Below are 12917 nucleotides of genomic sequence, written 5' to 3'. Positions count from 1 at the left end.
GCTTTATAGACTTTATCAACAACTTGTAACCATAATGCCAACAATGCATTATTTGAAGTATATGCTCCCCCTGAGCTTGTGCCATCTTTTTTCAGTTAGATCTGATCATGCATACATCAGTAATAAGCATCAAGATATCATCATCATCAAGTTAGGATTAAAACACTTCTAGCATCTTAAGACATTTCCAGACCTCCTCAGCAGACTGTAACTGTTAACCAATAGAGCATATACTGGACTGAAACATATCAGACTCCTTTTCTGAGTCTGTTCCCAAAACTGACATATACGCGACTTTGCAGTGTAGAAATCGCGTATATACGCGGCTTCCCTTCATTAAACTTGCGTATGAGAATTAGAACACTGAAGTTTTACACCTTCAGCTCCCCCTGAGTCTGTTATGTCTGTGCTGTGTTGAGTACCCTGTGCTATGCCACATTTTTCTGACTGAACTTCCTTCTTCTTCCATATCTTCAGGCATGTTGATGATTTCTTCTTATCATGAGCTTTGTTCCTTCAATCCTTTGCTCTATGTCCAAACTTGTTACATGCATAGCATCTTACATGTTTCATATTCCTCCTATAGCAATCAGCAGCTTTGTGGCCAAACATATTGCAAGAAAAGCAATATCCATTAAAGTACCTTGAATGTGATGATCCTTCTGCATGATGGTCTTGAAACCTTCTTCTTCTACATATGGCTGCAACATGTCCAAGATTATGACATACAGAACATTCAACATTATTCATGGGAGGAGTAAAAGATTTTCTTTGAGGAGTCTCTTTCCTTGATTGTTGATGGGGTTGTCCTTTCATCTCCTTGTAGAGCCTTTCAGATTTTGCATTAGAGATTCTTGTCTTACTAGATTCACCTTCAATAGACTCATGAAAACCAAGACCAGTTTTGATAGCAGGGGACCTTTGACTACTAAGAATATCATCCAAGATCTTAGTACTATCTTGAAATCGTAATAGTTTATCTTTTTCTTCTAATTTACTTTTCAAGATATTTACCTCAACTTGATGTTGTTCTTCTTTTTCCAGACATTGCTTCTTCAAGGTCTCTTCAGCTTTCCTTCCTTCATCCAACTGATGCCTTAGTTCGAGGATCTCGTTCTCTTGCTCTTTATTCAACGCTAGCAGCATTTGTCGAATTCTGGATGCACATTCCAACTGATCTTTTAATATGATGATTTCTTCTTTGAGGGCATTCTCCCTTTTGCTAGGTAGATCTTGCTGATCTATGATTTGATCTGATGCTTCATTTGCTTGTCCATCTTCAATCTGAGGTGATTCAGGATCTGAATTCTTGCTTCCACTTAACGACAGGTTGTCATTGTTCCTTTGAGTTGTCTTCTTCTTCTGACGTGCTTTCTTCCCCATTGTTCTACGAATCTCCTTCAAGCGATCAAGCTTCTCTGAAGGACCTGCTCTGATACCAATTGTTGGAAATAATACTGAGAGGGGGGGGTGAATCAGTATTATCAGATCAGTAAAACCTTTCCAATTTCATACTCAGAAACATATACGCTACTTCAGTTAAGTGAACCAGCATGTACACGCCACTGTGTCTAAAGCAACCAGCGTATAACCAGAAATCTTATGATTCAGCTAGCTTATCTTCAGTAAATGCATCAGGACATTATTAACCATATTAATAGTAAACAGGTGCAGTATAACAGAACAGATCATCACACAAAAGCCACACACATGAACACCATGATGTAAGGTGGAAACCCAATGTGGGTGAAAACCACCTGCTGCAATTTGTTTCTATCTTCCTTTAATAAGAAACTTCATTTACAATGTACTGGTGCAGTCCTTTACCAGCACGCAGGCTACAACCTGCAGAGGGCTACAACCCTCATAGCTCTTGTACTAGCCGATCCATTTACTAGTACGTAGGTGCCAACCCTACAGAAGGCTACAACCTTCACTCGTTTTCCAGCTGCTCCTGGAAGGGAGCTACAACCCCCCTGGCTCTTGTACTGGCTGATATGTTTACCAGTACGTAGGTGCCGACCTACGATCTTCCCGGGACCACGTTTCATACATTTTCATACTGGATCCATAAGACAATCACCATTGTAGTACAACCTGCATCATCAATCACTGAAACACCCAATACTGAATCACTGAAACCCTGTCAACAACATCATAACAACAACCAGATCCAATTCCATCTTCAAATATCATACTTCACATTTTATACGCTACTTGGATGAACCCAACCTGCGTGTATACGATCTTTTACCAAAACCAACACGCGTACAGATCTGCAAATTCTAACTTATAACTCCGCAGCTATATCAGACATCAAAACATACCCAAATCATAACAATAAACATGCGTCAATAGATCTAGTCTATCCACAGTCATACCATATGAAGATAATCATTCCAAGCCTTGGGATCTCGTTCCATCATTCATCATCCTCCACATGAGTGAAACCTTGGTTCAGATCACCAACCCATAACCAGCATTTGGATCTCACACTTCCTCAGATCTTCATCACTCATACACACACACTTTGGCCTAATGATCTTTCTCCTTATATAGCTTTAGGCCCTTCACAATACCACGGTCCAAAACCATAGTAACCCAATACCATCAATTCAATACTAGGGATCAACACGTCTGTCGAGACTCCATGGTCCAAAACCATAGGCACAAATTCCAAGGACTAACTACCACGGACCAAAAGTAAGCTTTCCGACTTGTACGCTCTTTTCCGTTCATGAAACTGCGTGTATACCCTACTTGGTATATAGCGAACCTGCGTACACACGACTTGGTATATAGTGAACTAGCGTGTATACGTGACTTGGGCTTAATGAACCTGCGTGTATGAACTTTCTTGGCCTGCTGTACTAAGATCTGTCCTCTGATTAAGTTGCCATCACCTGTACCAACCTCTGAGTGAGTTGCCATCAAGGACAACACTTGAATCATAATGCCAACATTTTTTTCTTGTCTTGGTACTCAGTTAGCTCATAGCTCATCTTATCATCCTCAATCTGATGGGAAAAATGAGATAGTAAACAAATGTTTGGAAGGATATCTTCGTTGCTTTGTATCTGATAAACAGACACAATGGGTCAAATGGTTGCCTCTGGCTGAATGGTGGTATAACACTTCCTTCCATATAGGAACAAAAATGACCCCATTTATGGCACTTTATGGGTATCAGCCACCATCCATCACATCATATTTAAGAGAAAATTCTAAGGTTCAAGCAGTGGAACATCACATCGAACATCAACAACAAGTCCTCCAACTCTTAAAGGATAACCTCATGTTGGCACAGAATAAAATGAAACAACAGGCAGATCAACATCGTAGCAAAAGAAGTTTTGATGTAGGTGATTGGGTATTCCTACGGCTACAACCATATAAGAAAATGTCCCTCAAGCAAGCTAAGAAGGATAATAAATTATCACCAAAGTATTATGGTCCATACAAGGTGTTGCAAAAGATTGGTACTATGGCATACAAATTGGAGCTTCTTGCAGCTTCTCGATTGCAACTTATGCTAGCTATTAGCCACCTGCAGTTATGGGCAGCTGGCTAATAGCTAGCATAATGTTATTTACCTATCTTCATTATCTGATTGATGATAAGAACACCACATAGGCCCAACCAATGTAGAAGTCAACCAACGAAGAAGGAACCGAAGGCGAACCAGGCGAGCGAGAAAATTAATGGAAGCAAATTGTTAGCTTCATGATTTGCTTCTCTGATAAAAAAACATGAGGAAATCATGAGATATTATCTTTTTATGTTATTTTTAGTCTCTGTCGAGTAGGATAGGCTCGTAAATCTCTAAAATAGTTATTGATAGAGGTTATAAATCTACCTCTTGACATGATAAACACAAACCTGAACATTATTGTTTTTGAAACTATGCATTTATAAAGGCGAGTTTGATCATTCTATTGAGCAATTGTCGTGATGCGTATTTAGTTTCTGAGTAATCGTGTGTACCTACAACTCACAGGAGGCCCCCTGTAATAGCCCTGGTGAAAATTCCATGTAAAAAATATATAAATACCACAGATGATGGGACACGTATTCCAAGCCATGTTATGAAGCCAGCTCACAAAAAGATAGATCAACGCCTTATAATTCAGCCTCCTTGAGGGGGAAGCCTCCTTTACATTACACAAATGAACAATTCTTGGATGACACAAATGACTAAACCTCCCTTCTATATATAGAAGTCTAAAGGGTCACAATATAATCAAGTCGACATAAAAGTAATAACATAAGGGTACAACAATAACAATAGTGAGTTTCTATGGGGCACACTAATAACAATATGGGCTACAATGACAATATAGTAATGGGGGAATCACTAGTATTATAGGGACTTAACATGCCCCTCTCCTTCCAAAAAGTGTTTTCCTCAATACTTGAAAAGTTATAGATGCTTCTGTATAAAATTCTCATCCTCCCATGTGGAATCTTCAGCGGATAAGTTCTTCCACTTGATGACATACTCCGAAATTAATCGATTTCGTAGCTATCAAGTTCTTGTTTTTGTGACTACTTCTGGTTCCAATATGATTTTTCCTTCCTCGTTAAGTTTTAGAAATATTGTTTGAACTAGGAGCTTGTCACCTATAACCTTCTTTAAACATGAAACATGGAAAATTACGTGCACTCAGGAAGCTGTAGGAAGCTCCAATTTGTATGCCATAGTACCAATCTTTTGCACCACCTTGTATGGACCATAATACTTTGGTGATAATTTATTATCCTTCTTATCTTTCTTGAGGGACATTTGTTTATATGGTTGTAGCCGTAGGAATACCCAGTCACCTACAACAAACTTATTTCGCTGCGATGTTGATCTGCCTGTTGTTTCATTCTATTCTGCGGCAACGTGAGGTTATCCTTTAAGAGTTGGAGAACTTGTTGTTGATGCTTGATGTGATGTTCCACTGCTTGAACCTTGGAATTTTCTCTTAAATATGATGTGATGGATGGTGGATGATATCCATAAAGTGCTATAAATGGGGTCATTTTTGCTGCAATATGGAAGAAAGTATTATACCACCATTCAGCTAGAGGCAACCATTTGACCCATTGTGTCTGTTTATCAGATACAAAGCAACAAAGTTATCCTTCCAAAAATTTGTTTACTATCTTAGTTTTCCCATCAGATTGAGTATGATAAGATGATCTATGAGCTAACTGAGTACCGAGGCAAGAAAATAATTCTGTCCAAAAATTTCCAGTGAAAATGGGATCTCTATCGCTTACAATAATCTTTGGGTTTCCATGTAGCTTTTGAATTGTTTCCATAAATGCAATAGAAACTGTACTAGCTTTAAATGGATGCAATAATGCACAAAAGTGTGCATACTTGGTAAGTCTGTCAACTACCACCATGAGGAGACCCTTTCCTTCGGACTTGGGTAAACCTATGATAAAATCCGTTGAAACCTCCTCCCAATGTTGGCTTGGAATGGATAAAGGTTGTAATAGACCTAGGGTCTTAATTGTTTCAAGTTTATTTTGTTGGCAAACCAAACATTTTGCCACAAACTTTTGAATATCTGATTTAAGGCCATCCCAAAAAAAATCCCTTCTTAATCCTATGGTAAGTTTTTAAAAATCTTGAGTGCCCTCCTAAGGGAGAAGTGTGCAATTCCAGAAGAATTTTTTGTTTTGAGTTAGGAATTATTACATAGGTATAAGCAATCTTTGTACCATAATGAATCATTTTTCCAGCTAAATGTATCAAATGTACTGGGATCTTGTTGTAACTTTTGAATGAGTGCCCACACTTCTTCGTCTTTCTTCCATTTATCCCTTGCTTTGTTTATCCAATCTGGTTGGATAATAGAAATGGCACATCAATGCTTCCACATCCTCATCCTTTCTTGAGAGTGCATCTGCCACAACATTTTGCTTCCCTTTTTTGTAGATGATTTCAAAGTCATAACCCAACATCTTTGTGACCCATTTTTTTTCTCTTCAGAGGATAATCTTTGTTCTAAAAAGAATTTAAGACTATCATGATTCGTTTTTACCTTGAAGTTTCTTCCCATTAGGTAGGGTCGCCATTTCTTAAGTGCATGTAGTATTGCCAACATTTCCTTCTCATAAATAGCTTTCTGTAGATACTTTCCTTTGATTGGATGACTTTTGAAAGTAATGAGTCTTTCATCTTGCATTAAAATAGCACCAATTCCATTTCCTGAAGCATCACATTCCACAATAAATGTTTTTGTGAAGTCCAGCGTAGCTAAGACCGGTTCTTGGCACATTTCTTCTTTAAGATGTTCGAAGACCTTTGTTGCTTCTGGAGTCCATGAAAACACATCTTTCTTCAATAATGTTCTTAGAGGTGCTACTATTCTCCCATAATTTTTAACAAACTTCGATAATACCCTGTCAACCCCATAAATCCTCGCAGATGCTTTATGGATGTGGGGATTTTTCATTCCTTAATGGATTTAATTTTGCTAGGGTCTACCTTAACACCTTCATGAGATACAATATGACCCATATATTCCACTTCTTTTACTCCAAAGAAACAATTGGAGATTTTTTCATATAATTGTTTCTCCTCCAATAGTTTGAGCACCTTGTCAACATGTTGAACATGATCCTTCCAATACTTCTTGTAGATTAGTATATCATCAAAAAATACTAACACAAATTTTCTAAGGGTTTGAAAATGGAATTCATCAAACCTTGAAATGTAGAAGGTGCATTGGTAAGGACAAAAGGCATGACCAAAAATTCATAATGACCCTCGTGAGTTCTAAACATTGTTTTAGGAATGTCTTCAGTCTTCATTCTAATTTGATGATACCATGAACGAAGATCCAACTTGGTGAAGTAAATTGATCCATGCGATTCATCCAATAATTCATCAATGACAGGAATGGGAAATTTATCTTTAATAGTGAGCTTGTTGAGCTCCCTATAATCCGGACACATGTGCCACGATCCATCCTTCTTGTGCACCAATACTACTGGAGCAGAGAAAGAACTTTGACTAGGTTGAATTATACTAGCCTCTAGCATTTCTGCAACCATACATTCAATTTCACTCTTTTGGGCATAGGGATATCTGTACGACATGATGTTTGGAGGAACACTTCCTGGAATCAAATGAATAGCATGATCATGGTCATGAATAGGTGGGAGACTTTTGGGAGTCCCAAATACCTTGGAATGATTGTCTAAGACTTTTTGGAGATCTGGAGAAATAGATGATTTCGATGTGGGAACCTATAGTGAATATAATTGTGCAATTATACCTCGTTGTTCCTTCTTTAGAAGCTTTGTCATACCGTTAGAGCTAATTATCTTTCTTGGTTTCACTGCAATACCGTTTAATTCAACTTCCTTTCCTTTTGCACAAAATTTCATGAAAAGTTCTTGAAAATTAAAAGCTATTGTGCCCAAAGATTGTAGCCGTTAGACTCCTAGTACAACATCAACACCACCCATTGGAATGGAAAGCATTGGGATATTCAATACACATACTCCCATGGATAACTTGATATTATGGCACTTTCCAGAGCAATTTATGGTTCCTCCACTTGCAACCATCACTTGAAACTCTGGTGCTGGATATAGGAAGTAATTCAATTCCTTGGCTATCTTACAATGAATAAAATTATGGGTACTTCCCGAATCAATCAACACTATTACCTTTTTCTTCTTGATATGTCCTTCTATATTGATAGTTTGAGGAGTGGTAATTCCAGCCAATGCATTACAAGATATGGTGAGATTCATTTCTTCTTTATCTAGGGTTTGTTCCTGGAGTATATCCTCTTTTTTGACATTTCTTGTTCCTTTTCTTCCTCCTCTTCACAATCTATGTAGAATAATTTATTCTCAGCACACTTATGACCTTTAGTGTATTTGATATTACAACTGTAACAAAGCCCTTTTGTTCTTTTTTCTTCTAATTGTTGTGGTGTCAACCTTGTAGGTTGTGGAAGGCTAGGGGCAACAACACTTCCATCTTTATAGTTGTGAGTGGTAGACTTCCTGGTTGCCATAATTTTGCTTTCCATTTTTCTTGCTAACTTGAATGCCTTCTCCAATGAATCAGCTTCCCAAAGGCGAACCTCATGTTGGATATTATCCTTTAAATTCCCTATGAACACATCAATCCTATGCTCCTCTGGAATATGTTTTACCCTTATGTTTAGTTTTTGGAAGTCCTCAATGTGCTCCATCATTGAACCCTTTTGTTTGAGACTTATCAATTGGCTAAAAAAGGTGTTGCTTTTTGTATCCTCATAATGTGCTATCATTTCTTCTGTAAAAATTGCCTAAGTGACAATTTGTTTACGAGGGAAAAGCCATCGATACCATAAAAACTAATTTGGTTCCAAATATAAAGTTGCAATACGTACCTTTTGTGTGTTTTTCACATTATGGAGATCGAAAAATTGCTCCATCTGTAGTATCCATGTTCTGGGATCCTTGCCATCAAACTTCCTCATATCGATTTTTGGAACATGGTGGGTCTTCAATCCAACATTAGATTCTATGAAATCATGATTAACATTTCTTTGGTTCTCATCATGAGTTTCCTTTACTACCCTTTCACCATTAGTAACCATTTCTTGTAGCAACCTATTCAAATTTATCTTCAATTATTCCATCTTAGCGTCCATGCCATTCATCTTAGCATCCATGCCAATCATCTTATCTTCCATGCCATCCATCTTAGCTTCCACGCCATTCATCTTGGCTTCAATTACCTTTTGTGAGAGTGAAATTTGATGTACTTGGTCTTGTAATTTTCATATATCATGTTGCATTTCTTCCTCTTCTTCACGAGTCATGCTAGAGATTCCAGGTTACTTACTAGGTGTTTCCATTTTCTTTCTTCGGGGCATCAATTAATGCAAATAATTCTTCACTATTCCCTTTTAATTCCTTCAAACTAATTTTTCAAACCAACTTTATGCAAAATTAAAAAAAAAACTACACACATTTTTTTCACTTTGTAAGAGCTTGATATTGAATCTGTTGTATCTCTGTAACTACAGATCTCGATTATTTGAAATCGTGTCTTGCAGTAGCCCTTTGAGTCCTCTTTCTAACCCCGCAATTATGATCAATATTGGATTCTCCAAGGAAGAGTTATTCCAAATCTCCCACAGTGACCTTATTATAGACTAGTTCAGTAGATCGAACTTGTACGAAGTGCCACATGTCACTGTTTCAACCTTAGTACCTGAAATTGATATACAGAAAACTACAGGCCGTCTTCTTTCTAAAACGTCTTACAAAATTTCAATCTGATGTTCAAAACAAAAGTTATGATGATTTTCCCTAGGTCCCCTGTTTGGAATGTAATTCAAGAGTCTACACAAACCCTAACTTCCTCAAATCATATCTCCGAAAATATAGCGAAACAAATTCTAAAATTTGGACTCAAAGTTTCGAACGATTTTGGCTCAAATGGGTTTTTTTTAGCTTCTGAAACGTTGCAGAAAATGCCACGATGACCTTTTTGGAGCAGCACAACCCTAGAATCCAAAGCTCTGATACCAAATGTTATGAAACCAACTCACAAAAAGATAGAAAAGATAGATCAACGCCTTATAATTCAACCTCTTCGAGGGGGCAACCTCCTTTCCATTACAAAAATGAACAATTTTTGGATGCTACAAATGACTAAACCTCCCTTCTATATATAGGAGTCTAAGGGGTCACAATATAATCAAGCCAACATAACATAATAACATAAGGGCACAACAATAACAATAGTGGGTTTCTATGGGAACACTAATAACAATATGGGGACAATAGAGACACAATAATAACCATAAGGGCTACAATGAAAATAGTAGTGGGGGAATCACTAGTATTATAGGGACCTAACAAGCTGAATGGTGGGCAAGACATCCTAGTGTGTGTTCATTTTGTTGTTTATGGCTAAGGAAATTGGCAAAGGCAATGGCTAAGGCATTAAAGAGGCAAAAAGGTATTTTGGCACATTTATTTATGAAAATAATGGAAATTAGGAGAAAAGGAAGGTGAAAGGTCACATGTTGCATGTGAGGAGGAAATTGAAGGAAAATAATGGAAAATGAAGAAAATAGAAGCCTCATTAATAAAAAGGCTTTTAAGGATCAGTGGGCAAGACTTGGTTAGTTCAGTTTTGGATCTCTCTCATTATTCTCTCTCTCTTTCATTCCCTTGGACACTTAGAGTTTTCTTGGAGCACTTTGGCATTGGAGCAAGAAAAGTAAAGAAGGCAAGAGGAAGCAAGGATCAAGCAGGGAAAGGCAGGATCAAACAACTACAATAGGCTTCATTGCAAGTATCAACTTGCATGTGTATTTTCCTTGCTAGATTTGGCATGCATGGGATTGCATGTATTTCATTTATACCATGGCATGGGTTTTTCCAGGTGTGACAGTATTTCGGCTTAGCCTTGCCATTTCCTGACAGCTTTGATGAGATGGATTCTCTCATGCATTTTGTGGGGGATCGATGAATTGGATTCAAAGTTGAGTGGGGTGGATCTCCAAATTGTCAAAGACATGGTGGTAGTGGTCCCTGAACCGGATTGAGGATGCACGAAGCCACTGGCCTATTAACCCCTGAATTGGACCGTGGGTTGCGGTAAAGCCAAATTGTGTGCCTCGGTAGACCTAGGAATCCTTGCCGATGAATGGCGGGATATACGGTAAAGCCAAGAAGTGGATTTTCTCTCCATTGGGCCTAGTGATTCCAGGATGGAATGCACAGTAAATACTGGAGAGTATGTCTCGATGTAGGGCCTAGTGATCCTTGGATCATACTGCGGATGCACGATAAAGCCTGAGAAACTAGGAGGCACTCAAATTCCTCACGGTGTAGGCGGAGAACTTTGGTGGCATCAACATTGATTGGTTTTTTTATGTGTTCTATGAGTCCCACATTCATGCTTGGAATATGGCATGTGGGTGATTGGTTGAAGAGAGACTTGGCTCATCCAATCTATGGCCGGGTGGAACATGGTAGTCCCATCACCGGTTGGATCACTGCATTTATTAATGAAAAATTCATTCCTTTGATTTTCATGTGCAAATGTACTATATATATATATATATATATATATATATATATATATATATATATATATATATATATATATATATATATATATATATATATATATGGATTTTGATGGATGATATGTTTATTGTATTTATGTTCCTATTATGTTTTTTATATGAAAATTTAACCGAAGGGTGTTATAGAGTGGTATCAGAGCATGGTTCAAACACTTGGACTAGATGGGCTCTATCATAGGTGAAATGAAGAACAAATGTTAAATTTTAGACCTTTATGTCATATCTGTTATAACTTTTCTTATGTGGAATATTAGAAGTTGAAGATTTGTCCATATTGAAGGTAAATCCCATTGATAATGTGGTAAAAATTTCAGATATTGGTTCACAATACTTTAGGAATTATGATCTAAGGAAGATGACCTTCCTAAATGCACCTTTAAATAGGTCATGTTGGAATTTATGCAATAACTCATCTTTTGTCGGCATTTAGAAGTTGAAAAAATTGTCCGCATTGAGGGGACATACTTCCGATTATGTGGTAGAAATTTCAGATATTGGGTCACAATATTTTAGGAGATATGAGTAGAGGGAGTCGATCCTTTTGAATGCTCCTAAAATCAGGACTCAAACACGTAATGCTAATATTTTTGTTATAACTTTTATTATGGGCACTTTCAGGAGCTGATATTGTTTCCACAATGAGGGGAAATCCCACTGATATCGTGATATAAATTTTAGACATTTATTTGCTATATTGTAGGGGGTATGACCAGTGGAAGTCAAGCTTTCTTGATACTCCTAGAATTGTGCACCAAATAGGATTGTGTTGGTATTTTTGTTATAACTTTTCATCTATGAAATGTGAGAAGTTGAAACTTGAACCATAGTGAGGTAAAATTGTAGGTTTTAACCTCGTATAGAAATTACCTGCATAAAAATTCTAAAACACGGAAAATAAATAATGTGAGAGCAGAACACATAAAACACATATACACAGAGATTTTCCCCTGGATCCCAAAACTGGGACTACCAGCTTGATTTTTCATTATGTTCCTTTCAATGTTACAATACATATTTATACATGCCTAAGCATCCAATACCATGGACCGAAAACCATCGTGTCCAATACCATGGACTGAAAACCATCGCGTCCAATACCATGGATCGAAAACCATCGCGTCCAAAAAACATGTGCGAAAATCATGCATAAAACCATAGGTGGGTCCGCCCAACCTAACATAGAGTCCAAAACCAAAATTTTCCGGGGCACTGCCCCGGACCCCATAAAGTGGGGTTACGGGTGCCCTTCAAACCCCCTGTTAACTATGTGGAAAGAATATAACACAACCCAACATTCTCCCACTTGTTGTTTTCTTTCCACAGGGGGCCACAAGAGAGCTTAGTCATTTTCCTAGCCCTAAAATGCCCATTGTCTCTCTACACCAAGAGAACTTCTCAATGCTCATAGATTTTGTCAATGCATCTGCAGTATTCTTCAAAGTGTCCACCTTTACTAGCAACACCTTTTTGTCTTCTATCATATCCCTCACAAGGTGATACTGAACATAAATGTGCTTTGTCTTTGAATGATATGCAGGGTTCTTTGCCAAGAAAATTTCACTTTGGCTGTCACAGTCTATCCTTATAGCTTCTTGTACTAACCCCATACTTGAACACAATCTCTACAACGAAACTACTTCCTTGCTTGCATGAGTGGCTACCATGTATTCTGCCTCTGTAGTTGACAGTGCCACTACAGATTGTTTCTTACTCATCCAACTGACTGCACCTCCAAATAGGTTAAACACATACCCACTTGTAGATCTTCTCTGATCCAGATCTCCAGCCTAGTCTGCATCAACAAAG

This window comes from Pinus tabuliformis, chromosome 2_2 (genome assembly GCF_031772625.1).
Source record: "Pinus tabuliformis cultivar Carrire ecotype Pingquan chromosome 2_2, CPIR1, whole genome shotgun sequence".
In the NCBI taxonomy this organism is placed as follows: Eukaryota; Viridiplantae; Streptophyta; class Pinopsida; order Pinales; family Pinaceae; genus Pinus; species Pinus tabuliformis.
Note: the sequence above shows the minus strand (reverse complement) of the source record.